We start from the raw sequence: 22,009 nt of genomic DNA, 5'->3' as shown, positions 1-22,009 counted from the left end.
CTTTCTCTTCTTGATTATGGCTCTAGTAAAAACAAATGAATAAACATGTCACGTTCCCAGTCATTCCCGGACTTCATTTCCCACAATCCTCCCTGGCAATCACCTGCACTCACTCCACCAATCACTAATCACCACACCCAGCTCATTATCTGGACTATTTAAACCACTCACACCCTCACATACTTTGCGAAGTCTTGTTTACCGGTTGCAATTCTGAGTGTTATTATCTTGCCTGTCTGTCTGTCTGTTACTGATCCTGTCTGTTCCCCGTGTACGATTCTCTGCTGCCTGCCCTTTGGACTATTTGCTCTGTTTCTGGATTTACGATTATTACGATTTCCACCGCTGACTTCAGTATGAGCAGCTGGCATTCCTAAGCTTCCGCCGGCCGCTTCGAACTCAAGCTTGCCAGTCCCTACGAACAAGATGGCTGCATCACCAGCATCTACAGACAAGATGGCCGCTTTGCCAGCGTCTTCGGACCAATGGCTGCCCTGCTGGCGCCACCTAAGCTCCTTACCCATGAGCCCACTCTAACCCACGAGGCCGCCACTGCCACCATTAAATCCCCAAGAAAATTTTGGGGGGGCCATATACCTGTGGGTGGGGCTCCCGAACTGCCATGGCTACCCGACACTCCTGACCCGCCTTTGTGTCCCAAGGCTCCCGACCCGCCAGGACACCTAGTGTCCTCGGATCTGCCCTGGAGACCTCCTTCCCCGTCTGTGCATCCACCCTCACCTGCCAGAGACTATTTGCTCTGTTTCTGGATTTATTGTATTGTTTTTAGGAAAAATAAGTCAAAATTAAGTGAGTTTTTCCTTAAAACAAGCAAAATAATCTTAATCCAAACTGAAAACAAGATTATATACTTTATTTTTGGTTTGAAATAAGATTATTTTGCTTACCCCATTGGCAGATTATTTTGCTTGATTTAAGGAAAAACTCACTCAATTTTGACTTATTTTTCCTGAAAACAAGAAAATATTTTTTACTTGTCAAGAAAATGCTTCTTGATTCAAGAACTTTAACTCTCTGAGGTCTGAAAACGCGCCAGCGCATTTTGCAGGGTTTTTTTCACATTGCAGCAAAACAGACTTAAAATACTCCGTCATTTTTGTCATAGAGACATAAGTAATATATCAATTGAAACTATAGAATGTCTTCTTTTATTTATATACACTCAGAGTAAAAACAAAATGTTGTGCTTTTTGCAAAATAAAGAAAACTAACATGATGCGTGATCTCTCGTCTCCCTCTGAACGAACTCCAATCTGATAGTTCTCAGAAAATGAACTGTAACTTAGTGAATACTAATGACAAAAAAAATTAAACTTATGTCTAAAGAAACGTTGAAATGTCAGGTTTTAAATCGTGCAAGTCAAATCGAAAACAAACATTCTGTGTTTATATAATCTGTATGAAAAGAGAGCCATGTCAGAAATCCGTGATTCAGCTCATTATCCGCTAATGCGGCCACACCCACGGAGCCAGCGCTATTCAGACGCAAATTCAGAGGCAATACATGCATTCATCGTTTCAATCGTGTATTTATTGTCTTGAAAAGTGTTTATCTGTATGTAAAAGCCAATTTTTTAAGCCAATTTGTGGACTAAATGTGCACAGAGAGTGCCCTCCGGCTGCAAGTATGAATTGAAAACACCAGCGCTCATAGTGATGAGAATGAATATTGAATAAACTCTGTATAGAATAAAATCTGTATAGAAAATTGACATAAACATATGAGAATCCATCAATATTTCTCCAAATGTGCATGCTTTTAAAACTAAAAAGCTATAGTCAGACTCTCTGCATCACAGAAATACATTATATTTTAAAGAATATAATAGAATACCATTATTTTAAATTGAGCTGAGACATGATTACAGAGGGTTTTTTCACAGCCTACCTGACTGAAAGGCCTCATTAATATGCAGCACCATTAGAGGTTCTTTAAGCAATTCTTTTGTCTTCTCAGGTGAGAATGGCCCATTATTCATGATCATTCACGCCTCCACGCATACTGTGTTTCTTGACAAAAAGTAGGCATTATAATTTTTACATGATTTTGAAGCAAAAACTCTAGTCTACAACCTCAAATACCCAGAAGTCTTGTGAACAAAGATTTAATATATATTTTTTGGCCTTATTTCAGCGACTTAAGATTATTGTTTTTTTCAATAACCACGCATAAACGTTATTCCTTCAAAAACACAAACATGTACATACATGTTCCTCACATATTATGGTAGCCTAGTTTGTGCTGAATACAGTGTAATGACACTTTTGTCATTTATATGTTTATGAACAACTGAAAAAAGCACAAATGTCAGGGCATGTCAAAACTTCTCCAGGCCCCAAATCAGCCTCAGACTCCAGAGGGTTAAGATATTTTGACTAAGAAACAAGACAAAAACTCTAAGTAAGAACAGCATTTTTTGCAGTGAAGATATATCTGAAGAAATGAAGAACAGTATCTTGTGTAGGACTACACACACACACACACACACACACACACACACACACTATTGTTCTAAAAAGAACATGCCCAGACATGTTATTTAAATGGTCTTTCTGAATGTCTTGACTCAGATTTCTTGTCTGGATTAACTCTGATCCTGACACTGAGGGGTCGACAAAATGTAAAACTTGCTTGAGTGTCTTTAACTCCAACAACCAAAGGAAACATGTTCACAGAGATATAACCCCCATAAATATAACCATAAATCCATCTGACCCTCAATCTGATGACCTGTCAATCAGAGTTGTAAATCATCCCATTAAACTGTCACTGTCAGCTGCTGACCCTCGTAAAATCAATCTGACATTTTGACAGATAGTTTAGGTTATTAATGATAATATATTTTACTAGTTATAATTTGTTAGCCCAACAACAAGAGCACTTTGTAGCCCAAACACCATATTTTGATGAAAACAGTACAATAATATTTGGCAGTTTGATCTATTCTCATCATCTACATTTGATTTATTAGATCAGCTTACCTCAGAATCAACTTTGTGTTGTTGCCTGTGATTTTCTCAAACATCAGAAACATCAGGACCGAATCATCAGAGATACGGAGGCCTGCCGCACGGTTCCTCTGAACGCATGGAGCCGTAGAGTCACCTGACGTGGTCACATGGTTTGTTTGTTCAGTAGTTTAGAGATGGTGTTATTGCTCTTTATAGGTGAGTGTGCGTCAGACTGACTCCTCCTTTATCCAGGAAGTTTTTTGTCTTCTGACCATCAGTTTTTGAACCTCAAATCCATCAGATTGGTCAGAAGACAAACAATTTACATTTACATTTTATTTATTTAACACTCTTTGAAATTCTGTATCTGGTGCGTCGGGTCAGAGGAGAGATGCCGTCCGACACACACTCGCCTGATGAGAGGAACTAACACACGTACAAGCAATTAATCTCAGTGTTGTTATGGTAGAGTCTCGTCATTTTACAAAAAGATAAACTGTTGTTGAAATTAATAAGGGGAAGAACCTTTTTCCACATTAAACAAAATTTTATTAACAGAATATCAACTATACAACATTCAATGGAAATGAGAAAATCATGTTCAGTACTGTATATATTATACATTAATGCCAAGGTCTCAGGAATGAGGTAAAGTGACATTTATCCTCATGCTGGAGCTGAAGTCTTCCACTGCAGGTCTATATACTGATAGAAATGAAACAAACAGATCTCACAGCAACACAAGTGTCACGTTCTGTTAGTGTTTAGCTCCATTTCCATGGACAGTTAGTTTCTCTCCAGCACCTGTTCCCTTTGTTCTAGTTGAGTTACTCTGGACACTCATGCCATCAACACACCTGCTCGCCATCATTATATGTTCAAGTTCCTCCTTGTATTCAGTTGACTGTATTGTTGTGTTCACACGTTGTTTCATTGCCTTCTTGACACTGGATTACATGAGTTAGTCTGTTTAACAGTTTTGGGACTCTTTCTCTTCATCATCTTGACTAAAGAATTAACCTGCTAATGTTGATGAATGCGAGCTGAATACAAGTCCTTCCATGCCTTCTCAATCTCAGTATAAAGATCAAGAAGGAACGTTATAAGTTATGTGTGTGATCAGATCTCAACACTATGGGACATGGATGCACACACTTCCTGAAACGTTTGTCAGACATAAATTGTCTTACCTTAATATCGGTTTGATATCGCTTCAAACAAACAAAACAGTCCCTGAAGACGATGAGATACTGACTGGTTCTCTAGCTGCTCCGGGTCACGCAATGATGACACCATAAGCTGTCACCAGCCAATAGGATTGTCGTGAGTTGATATTGTTTTTCAGACACCGGTTCACGCGAAGGCTTTCCCATATGTGCTTCAAACGCAGTGTAGAGTTCCCTTTCAAAAGGGAACACTGTTTTCCACAGAAAATTGCACAAACTTCTAATCTCTAACAAAACATTTTCATTATTCTGATCGACAGGTCATCATAAACACAAAATATTACACAAACACAAACACAGGGTCCAGTTTGCAAGTTTATTTAAATGTTTACATCAACATAGGCATTGTTCAAATATTCATATTTTGGCTTTTTTGACATAACCAATAACAAAATAATGTTCAATGTCTTTTATGTCTGTAAGGGAATGACAAACAGCACTTTCTTGTAGAAAACAGCTGGTTTCCTCATTTAAAAACTTACTGGATGCACATTCCACTTTTTCAGCCCACCAAGGGAAAAAAACATTCTGCAGATATTTGAAGATTTCTTCATATAAATCTGGATAATAATAATAATCAATTAAAGAATCAGATAAATATGAATTATAATCATCCCTTAAAAGTTTCAATATTTCTTCCATACATTTCTCAAACATTTCTAAACCATGTTTTTTGAAATCATCAAAAGTTTTATGTAGATTTTTTTCATGACTAAATAAATTCAATACTTTTTCTTTAAGTTTTTCTTTATTTTCATGGTTGAATATTTTCTTAAAAAATGGCTGAATATCATCATTTGGTCTGTTTATAATATCTTCCATTGAGAATGGTTTATTTTGTGCATCTGGAATTACTTTATTGTAAATCGGGTCTACTAATTTCATATCAGCTTCTCTTTTCTTTTCTGTTTTTTTGCTGGAGACACTTATATTTTTGGTTTTTAATGTTTGGGACTCAAAAGTATAAGTGCAAACATTAAGAAGTTTATAAGGTAAAATCTTTTCATATGGACCATTAATGCCCCAGGGCTTATAAAAGCCAATAATCATTTTCATTCCATGCTTTTCATGTAGTTTCTCTGCGATATCAACGGCTTGATCCGTGCAGGACGTTTTTTTGGGTCTTGCTAAACAGGGACTATTTAAAGAAAATATCAGTGCTTCTTTATATGGACAATCACTTTTACTAAGAATTTCTTTTAGTAAATCAAATATATCATCTTCACTGTGTTTATTTCTACCTTTTGGCTTATACAGTTTTGGACATTTTTCAGTGCTATCTGGTATGTTGTCCCAATCAACTTCATCATATGAGCCATCTTTTTTAATAAAAATCACAAAAGCAAATTGATTGGATTTATCAATGTCTATTTTAAGCATATTAATATACTTATTAAAAATGTCATTATATTTTTCTTCAAGATAATTTTTTTCTTTAGAAACTTTAGCATTTTTATTTTGATTAATAATATGTTCCAAAGATGTTAGTTTATTACATAAAGGGTCATTTGGGTTTTGGGCAGGGCTTCCCTCCATGTTCTTGGACTCCACAGGCACTCCCTCAGCAGAAAAAGAAATCTATAATCAAAACCAGAAATCAGAAACCAGAAATAATAAATTATTAGAAAACCAAAAATATGCTCTTTAAACATCAAGCAATGTAGTCCAATCTATTGCTGTCAAAAAGCGAAGCTTGAATGAGAATACTAGTGCAGACTCTGTTGATTTTCTCCTTGATTCTTTTAACTCAAAAGTACAGAATGTTATTGATAACATTGCTCCTGTGAAAGTCAGGAAGAAGAGTGGCAGACAAAAATCACCATGGAGAAACTCAACAGCAGTGCAAAATATGAAAAGACAATGCAGAAAAGCTGAGCGCATGTGGCGAAAGACAAAACTTGAAATCCATTATAACATCTATAAAGATATTCTTCATGCTTTCAATGTGGAATTAGGCAAAGCTAGACAGACTTTCTTCTCAAATATTATAAACAGAAACTTAAACAACACCCGCACTCTTTTTGCTACTGTAGAGAAACTAACAAACCCCCCAAGTCAGATTCCCAGTGAAATGCTCTCAGACAGCAAATGCTGTGAGTTTGCTTCCTTCTTCTCTGAGGAAATCAATAATATAATTATAATAATCAATAATAATAATATCAGAAAGGCGATCAGCACAGATCACTACCCCAGAAAGTAGCTATTATGTCTGATTTCGAAGTAACTGATGGCAACTTGTTAGAAGAAACAGTACAGCACCTTAAAACATCAACCTGCGCCCTTGACACACTTCCCACACTTCAAGGAAGTAATTTTATCATTTACGGTCATGTGACCCAGCGAATACTCGTGATTCATTTTGTGTTGGGTGCGGATCCCATAGGTTCTATACTGAAAACAGAAATAATTAGAAGTGTGTTTAACTTAATGCAGACCGATTGGCGCCTGACTTGAAGCAGTGCATGTTGGTTAGAAATTTTGTTGAGAGACCGACGCCATGTGACTGTGACGTATGGCATCAAAGTACTGCGAGAGCGGTTCGAGAGCAGCTGGCTGGTTCATTCTGCGCAGCATCTCAAGAGCTCTGATGACGACACAGCTGTTTCCCGATTGGCTGGATTCACCACATGACAACGATCACGGTTGCGTTCAGCCCCGACAAAACATTTTTTAAACAGAAACAGAGGTGCGTTGAACACCCTGTTCTGGTGACACAAGAGTTGCAACTATGGCAGCTGAGAAGGCCATTCTTTGTGTTCTTTGTGAAGAATTTTCAGAGCCTGATGAAGTCGCGTATTTAATACTGCAAAATACATTCAATATAACAGTCACTGCCCTTGCCAACCAAACAGGACAGTTGATGGAAGGTTTGCGAAGAAATTTAATGCTTCCTTGTAAAAGTATTTTTTTAGTATTTTTAAAATACAAAAATACAGTATTTTATTTTGATACATGGTGTGGCTGCTGTAGCCTGCATGTGTAACTGTAATTATTTCAGCATCACGTGTGATTTAAAATGTGTATCTTGCATTGTTTGCATTTGAATGAACTGATTGTTAAAAGTACTAAACTGAAAGAAGATCATACTGTTGTGTTTCAGTGATTAAACCAAATATTCTCGTTACACATAACAACGATCTTGTGTTTGAAACTGAATTTGTACAACTAGAATGAAAGCATGAGATCAGGTTTTGACGCCTAGCTGTGTTACAAGTGTGATCAGTTTGGAGTTTTGTACTAAGAGTTCTGAAAATATACACCTTACCTGTGAAAATAGTACCAAAGCAAATAAAAAACAAAAAAAAATCAGTTGTAAAGAAGCATGGTTTCTCTCTACGGATGGAACCGCAGAGTCCATTACTATAGAATCGTCATTCATAGCGGGGTGTTTGTTCATCTATTATGGAAACATTTAAAAAACATTAGACAAGTAATCTCACACAACATTAGATGAACTGTTCCTCTGTATCATTTACTGCTTCAATGATGAACAAATAAACAACTAATTTTAAATGATTTAAACATGTTTATTTATGCACAGTACATAATGTGACACATTTTAAAAAAAACATTTCTTACGTTCACTAAACATTTCAACAGAAGCAGTTAAACTAACACTAGCACAACAATATATAAGAGCTGTGTGTTGTCTAGCGCAGAACATCATGAACACGTCCCACGATTTTCTTTTACTAAATAGATAAAATGTGATTTTGTGCCTCTTTGAGATGTTTGACAATTTTTGTGATGTCAACTTCACATTTAGAACACAACTTGGTAAGACTTTCTAGCCAAGTTATATTGTAAAATATATATTTTGTCTTTAAAAAATGAGTTCTATATGTTTGTTTCACAGGAAATGTAAGCTTCTATAACTTCTTACACTTTAATTTTTTGAAGCTTAGGTCTGTATTCCAAAGCATTCATGAATCAGAACTATTAAAGTTAATATCTGTGCTGTACATGCAGAATGTGACAGTGAACAAGTTAAAAAGTAAGCTAATCCTAAACTAAATCAAACAGATCAGAATCACTCACCGCGGCTGTTAGCGCAGGAACGCCCGGGGCAGGAGCTCCGGAGACACTCTGGAGTAACTCGTGTGTTTGATGAGGGACTGCTGTATGCCGGCCTACAGTACAATCGCTCTCAATCGATGGAACCGCCGAGTCTGTTTCTACTGCCTCTAGATCAGTCTTGGTGCTCCTGCCCCGGGATGAGTGTCCTATAAAACCTCTTTCCTTGAAGCTATGATACAAACCATACAAAAAAATTGATACAAATGATATGATAATTACGATACTAATTATTTGAGTTAATTTATCTAAGTGGAGCTTAGATAAATTATTTGATTTAATATTTTGATTCTTCATTTATTTTTTTCTTTATTTTTTTCTTTAGAGCAGGTGAGTTTGCTCTTTATAGTGTGCTGAGGCCACGCCCTTTAAAGGTGTGGGTTTAATGGAATATTTGATATATTTAAAGAATTCAGAATATGAGAGTAAAGGGTGTTTGTACGTGACCGGAGGGCCTCCACCCAAAGACAGAAGATGAACCAGTCTAAGAATGATCCACACGAGGAGAAACACTGAGAGACGAGGCTATACGAGAGGAAGAATATCTCCTCACCATCAGGATCTGCTGACCTTCTCTTTCAAGAAAATAAACCGTCTTTAAACACAACTGGACATGTGTGTCTCTTATTCAGTGATATCATTTTATTTTATTTCCTAAACCTGTTCCATCAGTGTCAAACCAAACAATGCTGTTCGTCGTGATTCACTTTCATCGGGTGATGAACAACGACTGACGGCACTTCCTTGAGCCGGTCTTTAATTCATTTCATTTTAATCAAAGTCAATGCCTTGATAACTTTCTGAACACAAGCTAAAATGATCACAATGGTGTCAAATCTCCACATCTGATCATGATCTGGTTCAGTTCTGAGGAGGATGAATGTGTTCATGTTTATCAAAGCACTTTATAGGAGTGTTTTTGAGCAACACTGCTGTGATGGGGATTCACCTCACATTACATTCATATTAAAAGTCAATATTGTAGTTTAAAGTCACACTGATTCTTCTGTGACTGACTGATGTTCAGAATCTGTGGTGTAAGGGTTGGGCTCTCGGTTTCATTGTGAAACAAACACACAAACACACTGAAATCGCTCTGAATTCTGGGAATGTTCACTTTAAAACATCATAATCCCTGACAGAAGTGAGTGGATTCAGGGATATAAACTTGCAGATTGTTCAGTTAGTGTTATTTTCCATTGGATTTTGAGTATTTCTTGAGGAACTGTAATGAACAGGTCTGGTTATTGATTTCATCATCATCAGTCAAATATGTTTCAGAGAATCAGGCGTCAGTTTATAGGAAACAGAAACACATCAGACCTGAAACACACACAACACTGCAGTGATGAGCGTTTAAATAGGTTTTTATTTGACATTTTCAAACACAACTAAACATTTAAGGCCTATACTGATCAGAAACATGCTGACGTGCATTTTCATCTTCAGAACACAAATTAAGATATTTTTGATGAAATCTGATGCCCGTCGTCTCTTCTGTCGTGATAGCCGTAGAGCTGACGGCCGCTCCTGGTATCTCAGGTGTTGACGAGGACGGTGTCGTACTCCACAATCATTTAACTTCAGACCAGAAACCCAACATCACTAAGTTAATCTCTGATTTGAAGTGTTTGTTTGGTGATGTTCGTAGACAAAAGCATGACATTATTGTGAATGGTGCTCGCCCTATTAAGCAGCATGTTTATCGTGTGAATACAGTCAAGAGATCTATTGTGCGTCAGGAGGTAAGTGATCAGGTGGAGAATGGTTCAGCCAAACCCATCTGCAGTCCCTGGAGTTCTCCATGTTTGCTCATGCCTAAATCTGATGGCACGTTTAGATTCTGCACCGATGACCGCAAGCTAAAGGCTGTGACTGTGCCAGACAGTTATCCTTTACTGCGCATGGAAGACTGTGTAGACACCATTGGTTCTGCACGTTTGTTAGTAAACTGGATATGCTGAAAGGATACTGGCTGGTCCCACTTACACCACAAGCATCAGACATCTCAGCATCTATAATCCCAGATAACTTCCTTCAATATACAGCGATGGCTTTTGGGCTCAAAAACACACCCGCAATGTTTCAGAGTCTGGTAAATATTGTCTTGGCTGATGTACCGAATTGCAATGCATTTCTCAAAGATCTGGTTATATATATATATATATTTAGAGAGTATAGTTATGGCGTGAAACATGAAGACTTGCTTTTCTTAATTTCCTGTTCATTAGTTAGGTTAGACATTAAACTTGAGTTGATTTTTGTTTTATTCTTTTCTTTGGTGCCACTTTTGTCCTTTTCCCCGGTTTATTTTTGTTTCCTTCTATTGTTTATGTAAACATTGTATATATTGTCACGCTTGTGCTTTTACGTGTTTTATGTGATAATAAAAATTGGAAGAAGTCAGTTTGGTGTATAATGTAAAATGAAAAGCTGGTAAATGGTTTCTCTTTGATGAGGATCAACCCTTCAGGTTTTGATGACTCAAATCACAACACAAAGCAATGCTGTTCATCTCCATTAACACGTGCCTTCAGGCACTGAACGATGGAAAGAATGCTGCCCAGATGATCAAATCCTCATACTTGAGTTTCTGATTTCACAACCCTGATGATTCCAGTCAGTCCACACAAACCCAAGACATTTCCACAGCTAACAAATATATTCCAGAAGAGCTTCCCGTTCATTTTGAAAACATTATTTCTGAATGTTCTCTCCAGTTTTTTTGTTTTTTTAAACTTGGTTATAGAGGAAACATTGCATTGTTTCATTCTTCAAACACAGGAACGTTACTTTTGAATGTTCTTTGAATATTCTGCAAATAGTAACATTTGAAAACGTTACACAATATCCAAATGAAACATTACAGAAAACAAAACAAAACAAAAACATTCCATGAACATTGTAAATAATGTTTTTGTGCTAACTTTGAGAACATTATTACAGACCAGATAACTTTCTATTAACATTACTGGAGGAACGTTTGTTCATAACTTTGAGAGAACCTTGCCACAACATTCCCTGTGAGTCCAAACTAAAACTGTTCATCAAATCCAGTGAAGTCATGAATATATCATCTTACACACCAACAAATGAACAGTTTCTCTTGTGTTGATCAAGTGGCCACAGATTGTGTTTCTGTGTCTTGTAAAGTGAATCACACCGACAGAAACTCACGTGTGCTGATGTCAGCCACAGAGAAAGTAGTTCAACGAGGTCTAATTTGTTGAAAGGTCATCAGAATAAAATATTTATACCATAATATACAACAATGTCCAAGTTGAGAATCACAGTGGAGCAAAAGACACAAATATGATCAAATCTGAGGATGATGAAGGAGATTCATGTTTATCTGTTTGAACACATTGTTAAAAACACAAAAACTCATTTCTGTTTGTCCAGTTCACAGTGACTTTAGCTCAAATGATCATGAAATCTCACACAACTGTACAGAAACTCTTCCTCTGTTTGCTGGATCACTGATTAATACATTAATATTTGTTTTTTATAAACTTATTTTAAATGTTTTCACACTGCAAGAAAAATGATGTTCTCACTTTCTGTCTTGTTTTCCAGCACAAATATCTAAACATTCTTAAATCAAGATACATTTACTGGAGACTGAAGATATTAAGACTTGTTTAATGAAAAATCATCAGAATGAAGTGAGTTTGTGATTAAAACAAGAACAAATATCTGCCAATGGAGTCAGAAAAATCTATTCAAACGGTTGAACATTTGATGTTTTTTCAGCACAAACTCTTTACATCATCCTCATCATCTTCATCATCATCATCATCAGTCAAATATCTTCAGAAGAATCAAGGTGTGTCTTTACAGGAACCAGAATCTCCTCATACCTGCGGCCGCTCGAGTCTGACGGTGTTTACTGCAGTAATACTGTGATTTACTGCAGCTCTTCAACATATCTGACTGATGATTATGATGAAAACATTCTGTGGTTTACACTGTCATAACCTGCTGACAAGAGACTGGTTTAGGGACTCAATGCTTTCAATCCTTCAAACTTGTAAACATTTTATCCCTGACTAATGACACAATATAGAAATCAGATGATTTGAAATGGAAGTTTATTGAAACATTAATAAAACTCTGCATGTGTGTTTTATGTGAGAATATGGAGGAAAAACAGCTCAGTTTCATTCAGAGACTCAAACTGATCAAAAACATGCTGTTTGCTGATATTAATATGATATTCTGAAGATTGTAATGGAAATCAATGAGATCTTTATAACAGATACTGACATAAAATACATATAAATATCAATATCTGCCAATAATGTCTTTCAATACAATGATGATTGAGAGATAAACCTGATGATCATAATTGATACTCATGATTTTTATCATAAATGATGTCTGGATAATCAAGTAAACCTGAAATATTACATTACAATATCAAAGTTATTCTTACGTTTGCTTGATAAAATCAGTGCAGATTTCAAAGACACGTGAAGCACGAGCTGAAGGACGTTTGTTCAATTATACTAAAAGACTTTCACTGGATTAAAGAGGCGAATCTATCAGAATAATCTATCTATCTAAACATTTCAAGTACACAGGCAACACTTTACAATATCTAACCAATATTAATGTTTGTTCTTCCCACATATTTAAAATATTTAAAAAATAAATAAATATTTTGAACTTGTAGGGTCATTAAGAACAAATATCTCCACTGTTAATATATATCTGCTGTAGAGCAGCTTTACTGAGCCGTGAATCTGATCAATCTGGAGATGCAGGAGAATAAAATCACGTGATGCTGATTGGCTGATTGGATGATCACGTGCCTGAACAAGCGGTTTCATTACTCAAAGTTTTTCAGCACCGTGCACACCAGCGACATCTTGTGGTCAAAACATGGAAAAGCTGCTTTTGTTTCCCAGATGACCCTCTGATTGTTTCATATAATAAATGTGTGTGAGTCCTCCTCACATCCCTCACCTGACAATAAACCAGCATACATTCAAAATGCACGTGCACACCAGCTCATTTTACATACATCTTTATATGTAAAATCCATATAATTTTTTTGATACATAGTATGTAAACAATATGCTATATATATAATAAACATGTATTTCTAATTTGCGTATTACACATATAGTACAAAGACATATGAATGAATGATGAAATGATTACATAAATAACATTTGTGTATGGGAATGATCCAATGAGAATACAGAAGAGTATCACGTGACAAGACAAAACAATGAGAAATAAAGTCACCTTTATTCATATAGTGCTTTATACAATATTGTTTCAAAGCGGCTTAACAGTGATAACAGGAAAATTAATTTATTCATCAATTATCAAATTATGCCATTTTGTTTTTTTTTGCACACAAAAAGTATTCTCGTCTCTTCATAACATTAAGGTTGAACCACTGCAGTCACATGACTGTATATAAGGAGTCAGCTGATGTGAGCTCGACTGACGTGACCTGCCAGAACTGACGCTGACGCTGGATTTTTGAGCAAAAATCTGAGAAATTGTGTTTTTGTTAGAGACGACATCCGAATGGGATTCAGAACAAGGATCGAAATACAGATGGAGTAGATTGAGTCCTTCACAGTCCTGAGTCCACATTTCCTTCAGTAACATTAGGCAGTTTTGATTTACATGCTGTTTAATGTTTGTAATGTACAGATGTGTATGATTATAACATGATACTGCATGTTTCAGCTTCTTCTTTACCCAAGTTTTGATCTGGAGATTCTTTAATCTTTCAGAAAATGTGTAATAGCGCCACCTACCGTAAAACAGTGAAAACACTGATTGACTGATAAATTCAGTCAATGGCAGGGAAAGAGGAGATTTGAAGTAAATTCATGTGTACACTACCAGTGGACTAGCCAACACAAGAATTCAGATAATTAGGAACATATCTGTTTTCTTAATGAATTTATATTTAGATGTAGACAAGAACTCAATTATATAAAAAGATTGAGTACAAGTAAAGGCCAAATATACTTAGAGCTTTCTGTCAGTATGTCAAGTATACTTGAGTATAATTTTAAGTATATTTCTAAGAAGTACATAAAAAAGTAGACAAAGTATACTTTTCTATTTTTAGTTTTAAAAAGGTATACTAATAGCACTAATAAACGTTTTTGTAAGGGTAAACCCATTGGATGTTTGCCACGGAAAGTGCATTGTACTTGTGGGATTTATTTTGTGTGATAATGTCGGGTAATTTGGTTTGCTGTTCGTGGGTGATGCAGTTGTGTAATTATGGATATGTGTTTGGTATTGTTATAGTTATGTGTGAGCGGGACTCCCTATATGAGCTCGCACAAATAACAGAAGTCAGTAAATCTGTGATGAATGTATGTCTGCATTAATACACTGAACCCGTTTACAAGACACTGGAGCTTCTTCATCTTCCACAGCTCCTCCGTCCAGCCCTGAAACTTGTGTAGTTTTTGTCAGTGTTTATTTAAAAACACACAATTATGCAGAATATAAGATGGTAAATATTTAATAGATGAGTTGTCAACACGATATATAACAATACAATATATACAGTATGATTTTACCTCAAAATCCAGCAATTTGACACAAAATGATAACAGCAAATCCGTGTTTCTCTGCTGGAGTCCAGCTGTTTCTGTGAATTGCAGCGATAAATTTGCTTCTTTTTTCTGTGTATTTCGGCAGTCTGTAAATATATAGCTCAGGTTTTGTGTCAAAGCTATTTGTACAGTCAATCACAAGCTCTTTCCCGTTCTGGATGAGTTTTGTGTGTTTTTCGCTGCATTCACGCTGCCGCTCCATCTTTTTGCCACTCAGTGGGCGTAACCGCAGCATAACAGCCATCAGTGACGTCACGTGCATACCATATCTAAATATCTTTTACTAATTTACACACTCCATCCAAACCTGGAAACCATGTCCTCTCTCTATTGCCCTCTAGTGGCCAAGAAGAAGAAATTCACCCCTGTAACAGGTTAACTCTTTACCCTGTTACAATGTTGACAATGCTAGCATTCAATTAGAGTAGTAATCTTTAACAATCACCAACACAGCTTTGTGGTCGATTGTTGGGTATATTATTATTATTATTATTATTATTATTATTATATACTAACACAGTGTTGGTCCAGATTATCTGGCTGAAAGATCTCTCTAGATTCAGGCTGATAGAGTTGAGGTTAAGAGAGCTGAAATTCACTTTCCTGCAGCCAAGAAAACAGAGAAAACAGGAGACGACGTGAAAGGAAATAGATTTATTGAATAAATGTGTTTGTTGAGAATGACACTGAGCAGGTGTTTTCTAACTGGCAGTGAGATTGAGAATCACCAGTTTGTCAGTGTCTTTAGATGGAAACATCTCGTCTTTATCAGGTGGATTTATAAAGATGGAGACACATGATCCTCTGCACAACACAACATCACAACAAGAAATGACCAGAGAAGAAAAACAGATTAATAGTTTCATGGAGTCTAAGGTTTGAGCTAAATCATTGAATCCAGAAAACTGTAAGATAAACAAGTGAAAACAAAAGCAGTAATCATATACTCTAATTATCCTCAACTGAAATTTGAAAGTTTGTTTTTAAAGATAAATTTACTCTTTCCAGCTTAAAATGTGGAAAAAACGATTTTATATTTTCATAAACGAATCTAACACTAAAGCTGTTAATGTGATCACTGAGCTTCTCACATATAAACTTTTCATATTCTTCATTAAGATTATACCACTTAGAATTAAAAAGTGAACAAATTTTTTTAATATTTTCCTCACTAACATTCAGTTTTTTTAGTTGTATCTTTATATTATCAGTTTGCTCTTTTCTAAAACTCTTCAACTCATCTGATTTCATTTTATTTTTATTAAATTCAATATTTAACTTAATGTCTGTTTTTGGAATTAATTTCTTAATTTCTTGTAAGATATAATTTTTAATTAAATTTTGCTCTTTGTCTCCTAGGACACATTCAAATTTTGGTTTAGGATACTGTTTGGAAAGTATGTTTTTAAATTTAACTATGTTTTTATTTAAAGGGTCTTTATCACTTAGTTTCATTAGTGTTTTTACTATAGGGCCTGTTATACCATAAATGTCCTGGAAGGTAATGTTCATATCTATATTATTTTTATACATTCCTTTAGACAAATTAGCTAATTTGATCATACAAGGATCACAATTTCCTTTAATGCCAGAACAAGGATTAAATTTAGTAAAAATGTGTACAGCTTTAATATTTCTCCTAAATTTGTCATTATTAAAATAATTATCTATATCTTGTATGCATTTATGTTCACTGTGATGTCTGTCAGGATGTTGTGTAGTCTGACCCACAGTTTCTGGTGTAAAGGGTCCAATAGGTATAGGTCGTCCCGCTCTTAATTCAATCACTGCAAAGGCAAACTGACTGTCTAAATCAACCGTTTTATCAATTTTAAAGCGCCTTATAAAGTGTACAATTTCTGAAGACATAGTTTCATTGATGGGAAAAAAAATTGTTTTAAGAAAGTGAGTATGATCATTTAAACAACACGTTGGCAAATATAAATCAATTAGTTTCTGTACTTTTTTTAAAGTTTCATTCTTCACACTCAAATCAATAATACTGATGTTGCCCTTTTCATCTTCGTATATCCACAGCTTCTCTTCATTCTTCAAAAAATCCAAGAATCTGAAAAACATTGAAATTGAAACCAAATGAACAATCAGATGTGTGTTGATGATATAATTGACTTCACACAGTTAATAACAGTATAGCAGACGCAGATTGTCTTGGATTTAGCAGCTGTTTTTCACCTTTTCATAACTGCAGGTTAAATGACTGTTGTTTGATTGTGTTGTTTCTTTCTTTAGATTTAGCGTTCTGATCGTTAGGCTGACATCTTCATGTGTTTGTTAATGATCATGTAAAACTCAAAGTTACAAATATACCCCGTTCAAACACTAGGGGTGTAATGGTTCATATGTCTCAAGGTTTAGTTTAGTTTAGTATCTAGTAATTAATCTAGTATTTGATCTTACTTTTAAGTCCAAATACCGTCACAGTGTGTTTAGTCCTGTTGCACATACATTCAATTTGTACATTTTTACCTTCTGGGCTTAAAGCGCTTCTTGTCCTTCACTTCAGGTTCATCAGATTCATCTCTCTTTCTTTTCTTCTATAATGGAACAGAGGAATCAGAGTCAATGGTTAGTATGATTTTATCCTTATATAATCTTCAAACACAGTAGAATAGTATTTAAACAGTTAAATCTAAATTAATATCTCAACAGATTGCATATTTATTGTCGTTTCTTTGCTTCTTGTTTATTTATTTGAGGTATGAGTAAATTTAATGTGTTATTATATATTTTTTTATTTTATAATGCAATGCTGATTTTTCTGTATATTTCTATTTTATTTCTTACATTTGTATAATCACTGTTATGTTATGTTATCAACTATCTGAATATATCAGTTTATATGTATATTTTAATATATAGTTTGTAGTTTATTTATGTTAGATGTATGATGTGCATTTACTGGAGAAGAGAAATGAGACAGTAAGTCATCATTTTTTGCAGTGAAGTAAAAGGCAATTTGGATTTTGATTCGTCATTCATAGTGGGGCGTTTGTTCATCTATAATAGTGACACTTAAAAACATTAGACAAGTAATCTCACACAACATTAGATGACTGATTCACTGATTAACAAACATTTCTTTGACCACTTATTTTTAAATGTTTTGTTTATGCACTGCATAATGTGACACATTTAAAAAAAAAACATTTCTTACGTTCACTGAACATTTCAATAGAAGCAGTTAAACTAACACTAGCACAACAATATATAAGAGCTGTGTGTTGTCTAGCGCAGAACATCATGAACACGTCCCATGATTTTCTTTTAATAAATAGAAAAAAGGTGATTTTGTGCCTCTTTGAGATGTTTGACAATTTTTGTGATATCAACTTCACATTTAGAACACAACTTGGTAAGATTCATGGCTTTGACTTTCTAGCCAAGTTATATTGTAAAACATATATTTTGTCTTTAAAAAATTATTGATTTGTTTCACAGGAAATGTAAGCTTCTATAACTTCATACACTTTGATTTTTTGAAGCTTAGGTCTGTATTCCAAAGCATTCATGAATCACAACTATTAAAGTTCATATCTGTGCTGTATATGCAGAATGTGACAGTGAACAGGTTAAAAAGCAAGCTAAACTAAATCAAACAGATCAGAATCACTCACCGCGGCTGTTAGCGCAGGAACGCCCGGGGCAGGAGCTCCGGAGACACTCTGGAGTAACTCGTGTGTTTGATGAGGGACTGCTGTATGCCGGCCTACAGTACAATCGCTCTCAATCGATGGAACCGCCGAGTCTGTTTCTACTGCCTCTAGATCAGTCTTGTTGCTCCTGCCCCGGGATGAGTGTCCTATAAAAACTTCTTTCTTAAAGCTGTTGGAATTACAATTATCTGAGTTTACCATGGGTTGTTTAGTCATCTGTGCTTTAGAGCAGGCGAGTTTGCTCTTTTATACTGTGATAAGGCCACACCCTTCAAAGTTGGGGGTTTTCCAAAACCAGTTCCAGTAATGCTAACCAAAGAAGCAATGCTGTTCATCTCAGTTACTGTGTGTGTGTAGGGCACTAAACTACACCAATAGTGAGAAAGACTGACTGCACTTCTGAAAGATAAATCTTATCAGCCTGATGTTTCTGTCTCTGTTTCTCCCCGTTTTCTTTCTTTCTGGTCTGTAAGTGTCGGAGGGGAGAAAAGCTGTTCTTGCTTCTGCACACATCTGTTTTAATGTACGCTCTATATGTGTGTGTGTTTCCTGGAAGCAGCCTAGAAAGGGTCCCTCCTTCTTTTTTTTTTTTTTAAAGGAGAAAGGGCCTGAAAGGGTGCTCTGGGATGAACGGATGAATGGATGATTGTATGCGAACTGAACTGAGCTGGATGATGACATTACTGTTTTATCCAGAACTGATATATAGATAAATTACCTAGATTAATAACTATTGACAAAGGAATGAATCAATACTGAATTTACTTAAGCTGGACAATGATATCATTTTCTTTAAGAGCTGCTGTGCGGCCAAAAAAAAGTGCTATATAAATACAGGTGACTTGACTTGAATGGTGCCTTCAGCCGGAAAGTGACCACAAAAGGACTTGTCTTAAATTCTAGATGTAATGTATATTTTCATTGGATGGTTGCTACACCTCCTGGGCCATGTATAAAAGCCAAGTACAGAAGTAAATTTGAGAAGGTTTTGTGAAATGGCTTCATGTTCACATGACTCAAAAGGTAATTGTCTTTTATTTTGAAATTTATATAGTGAAATGGTTGACTTCCGGTTTTAAGCTACGCGCTTTTCCTCTTCCTTTGGAAGCGCGCGCGCCCTGGCTAGCGCAGTTTTGCAGTGTATATAGCTTGTTAGCCCAAATACGGCAGTAACTTCGACGCGGAGCAGTGATGAACGTTAAATTCATATTTGCAGCCCCTCCAAAGAGGCAAAAGGTATTTAAATAAGTTGAGATATGATCATTTAGTTTGATAATGTGTTCGTTTTTGCATCAATGTAAGACAGCAGTATGTGAACAATGTTAGCTAATCGGTCACATGTTTTGTATGCATCAGCTCTTACGTTGGTGATATGGTAAAAGGAAGGATTAAACATCATAAAACCATCAGTAAAAGTCTCATCCTTGTACGGGGGCCTGCTACAGTAAGAGCTTCTCCTCAGCGAGCTACAACGACACGGAAAATGGACGGTATCGAAGAGCAAACACGTAAGCTACAAACTGAAATCAATGAAAGGAGAGCTTTATTACATCAAGGAGATGCAGAGAGCATGTCAAGACAGGAGTTAAAGGAAGATATTGAACGCAAAGAAAAACAATTAGCCGAACTTCATAAAATGGAGGCTGCGACCGAGTTATCGTTACCCAGGCGTTCAGAGCGGCCTAGTGTGCTAACGGAGAAAATCCTAGCCTACCAAAAAGACGAAATGATGAAAAAGGACAGAAAACTGATGAGTCTCTATGAACAATGGAAAGGGCTAATCAGAACATCCAGAGAAAGCTTAAAAACGGACTTATCAGAGTACGAATTATATGTAATGGCCGATGATATTGAAAAGGGTTTGAACAACATGATGAAGGTGTACAGTGAAATAAGGGAGCGTACTATGCCATCCTCTGAAACAAGACGCAAAATGGACTCCTGTGAAGCAGTAACTAAGGACATTATGAAAATACTTAATGAACGTATAACAGCAATCTACGGCACCGCTTCTCAGTCTAGCGTCAGTAAGCAGTCCGACACTTCAAGCATCGCAGTCAAAAGGATTGATGCAGCGGCGGAGTTAGCTGTAAAGGAAGCAGAATATAAGATTGTGCAGGAGGAAATTAAACAAAGGGAAAAAATGAAAGATATAGAATCCGAACTTGAGCGTTTAAAGGCAGAAAAGGAAATGCAAGCTGCTCGCGCAAAACTTGAGATCAATGACAGAGAAATGAACATGGATGTGGACAGCAAATACAACCAAACAATATTCCTTTCTCTGTTGACCACCAGTCTGTTCATGAAGCGCCAGCTCCCTCTAGTGGCTTACCTCCATTAATGCCACAAAACAATGTGTCTATTCATATGTCAAGTCACACGGTGAACAACCCAAACCCTCAAATTGTAACTCAAACGCCTCTCACAGACATTTCCCAGTTGGCCCAAGCAATTCAAAACAGTATAGCTGTAAACAGAATCCCAGTGCCAGTGCTCACAGTGTTCAGCGGAGATCCAGTTAACTACACTGAATGGAAGGCTTCATTCTCTTCACTTGTAGACTGCAAAGACATCTCACCTGCTGATAAGCTGCACTTGCTCAAAAGGTACGTCACAGGCCCAGCTAAAAATTGTCTTGAGGGCACATTCTTTCGCAGCGATGAAGAGGCATACAAGGACGCATGGCAAAAACTTGACCAATGTTATGGACCGCCCTTTATCGTCCAGAGAGCTTTCAGAGACAAACTGTCAAAATGGCCTAAAATAAACTCAAAAGACGCTGAAGGATTAAGAACATTTTCAGACTTTTTAAATGCATGTCTCCAAGCCACACCATACGTAAAAGGCCTAGAAATACTAAGTGACTGTGAGGAAATATACTCAGCAATACTAAGTGACTGTGAGGAAATATACTCAGCACGTCAGCACTTGACCCAGTAGTAGTAGCACTTACCTTGACTAATATTCTTCTCCTATCTGTGTATTTATTTATTTAAAAAAAAAAAAAAAAAAAAAAAAAAAAAAAAAAAAATTCGCTATGAGCACTTTACTGACATAACTGTGACTTCACTCAGCACTTATACACTGTTGTTCTCATGTTGATTTAATTGATTCTACTACTCTCATTTGTAAGTCGCTTTGGATAAAAGCGTCTGCTAAATGACTAAATGTAAATGTAAATGTAAATGAAAATCAAAAGTTACTACAGAAAGTTCCTGACTGGCTGGCAGCCCGTTGGAATCGACATGTCACAGTTACACTTATGGACGGCAAGGATTTTCCCTCTTTTAAAGACTTTGCACAATTTGTGGCAGTTGAAGCGGAGATCGCATGCAACCCGACCACTTCTTCGTATGCTCTTCACTCATGCAACGCATCTCACGAGAAAAGGTCCACAAAAGACTTTAAACCAAACAGATCCACACAAGTCTTCACAACGCAAGCAACGCCACAAAACAACAAG

The 22,009-nt window shown here is 36.1% G+C and overlaps 2 long non-coding RNA genes across 2 annotated transcripts; both read right to left on the bottom strand.

Annotated features, from left to right (window-relative positions):
* Positions 1-4,509: 4,509 nt before the first annotated feature.
* Positions 4,510-8,563, bottom strand: LOC137002190 (uncharacterized). The gene is made up of 3 exons (XR_010891785.1): positions 8,238-8,563; positions 7,465-7,596; positions 4,510-5,777 (listed from the first exon to the last, which is right to left on the bottom strand). It is a non-coding gene; the product is annotated as an uncharacterized lncRNA (long non-coding RNA).
* A 6,948-nt stretch (positions 8,564-15,511) lies between these two features.
* On the bottom strand, positions 15,512-18,784 carry LOC137037639 (uncharacterized). The gene is made up of 3 exons (XR_010897302.1): positions 18,508-18,784; positions 17,360-17,427; positions 15,512-16,940 (listed from the first exon to the last, which is right to left on the bottom strand). It is a non-coding gene; the product is annotated as an uncharacterized lncRNA (long non-coding RNA).
* Between the last annotated feature and the right edge of the window lie 3,225 nt (positions 18,785-22,009).

Source organism: Chanodichthys erythropterus, chromosome 15 (assembly GCF_024489055.1).
Source record: "Chanodichthys erythropterus isolate Z2021 chromosome 15, ASM2448905v1, whole genome shotgun sequence".
Lineage (NCBI taxonomy): Eukaryota > Metazoa > Chordata > Actinopteri > Cypriniformes > Xenocyprididae > Chanodichthys > Chanodichthys erythropterus.
Note: the sequence above shows the minus strand (reverse complement) of the source record. Positions and strands in the feature narration are given on the sequence as shown.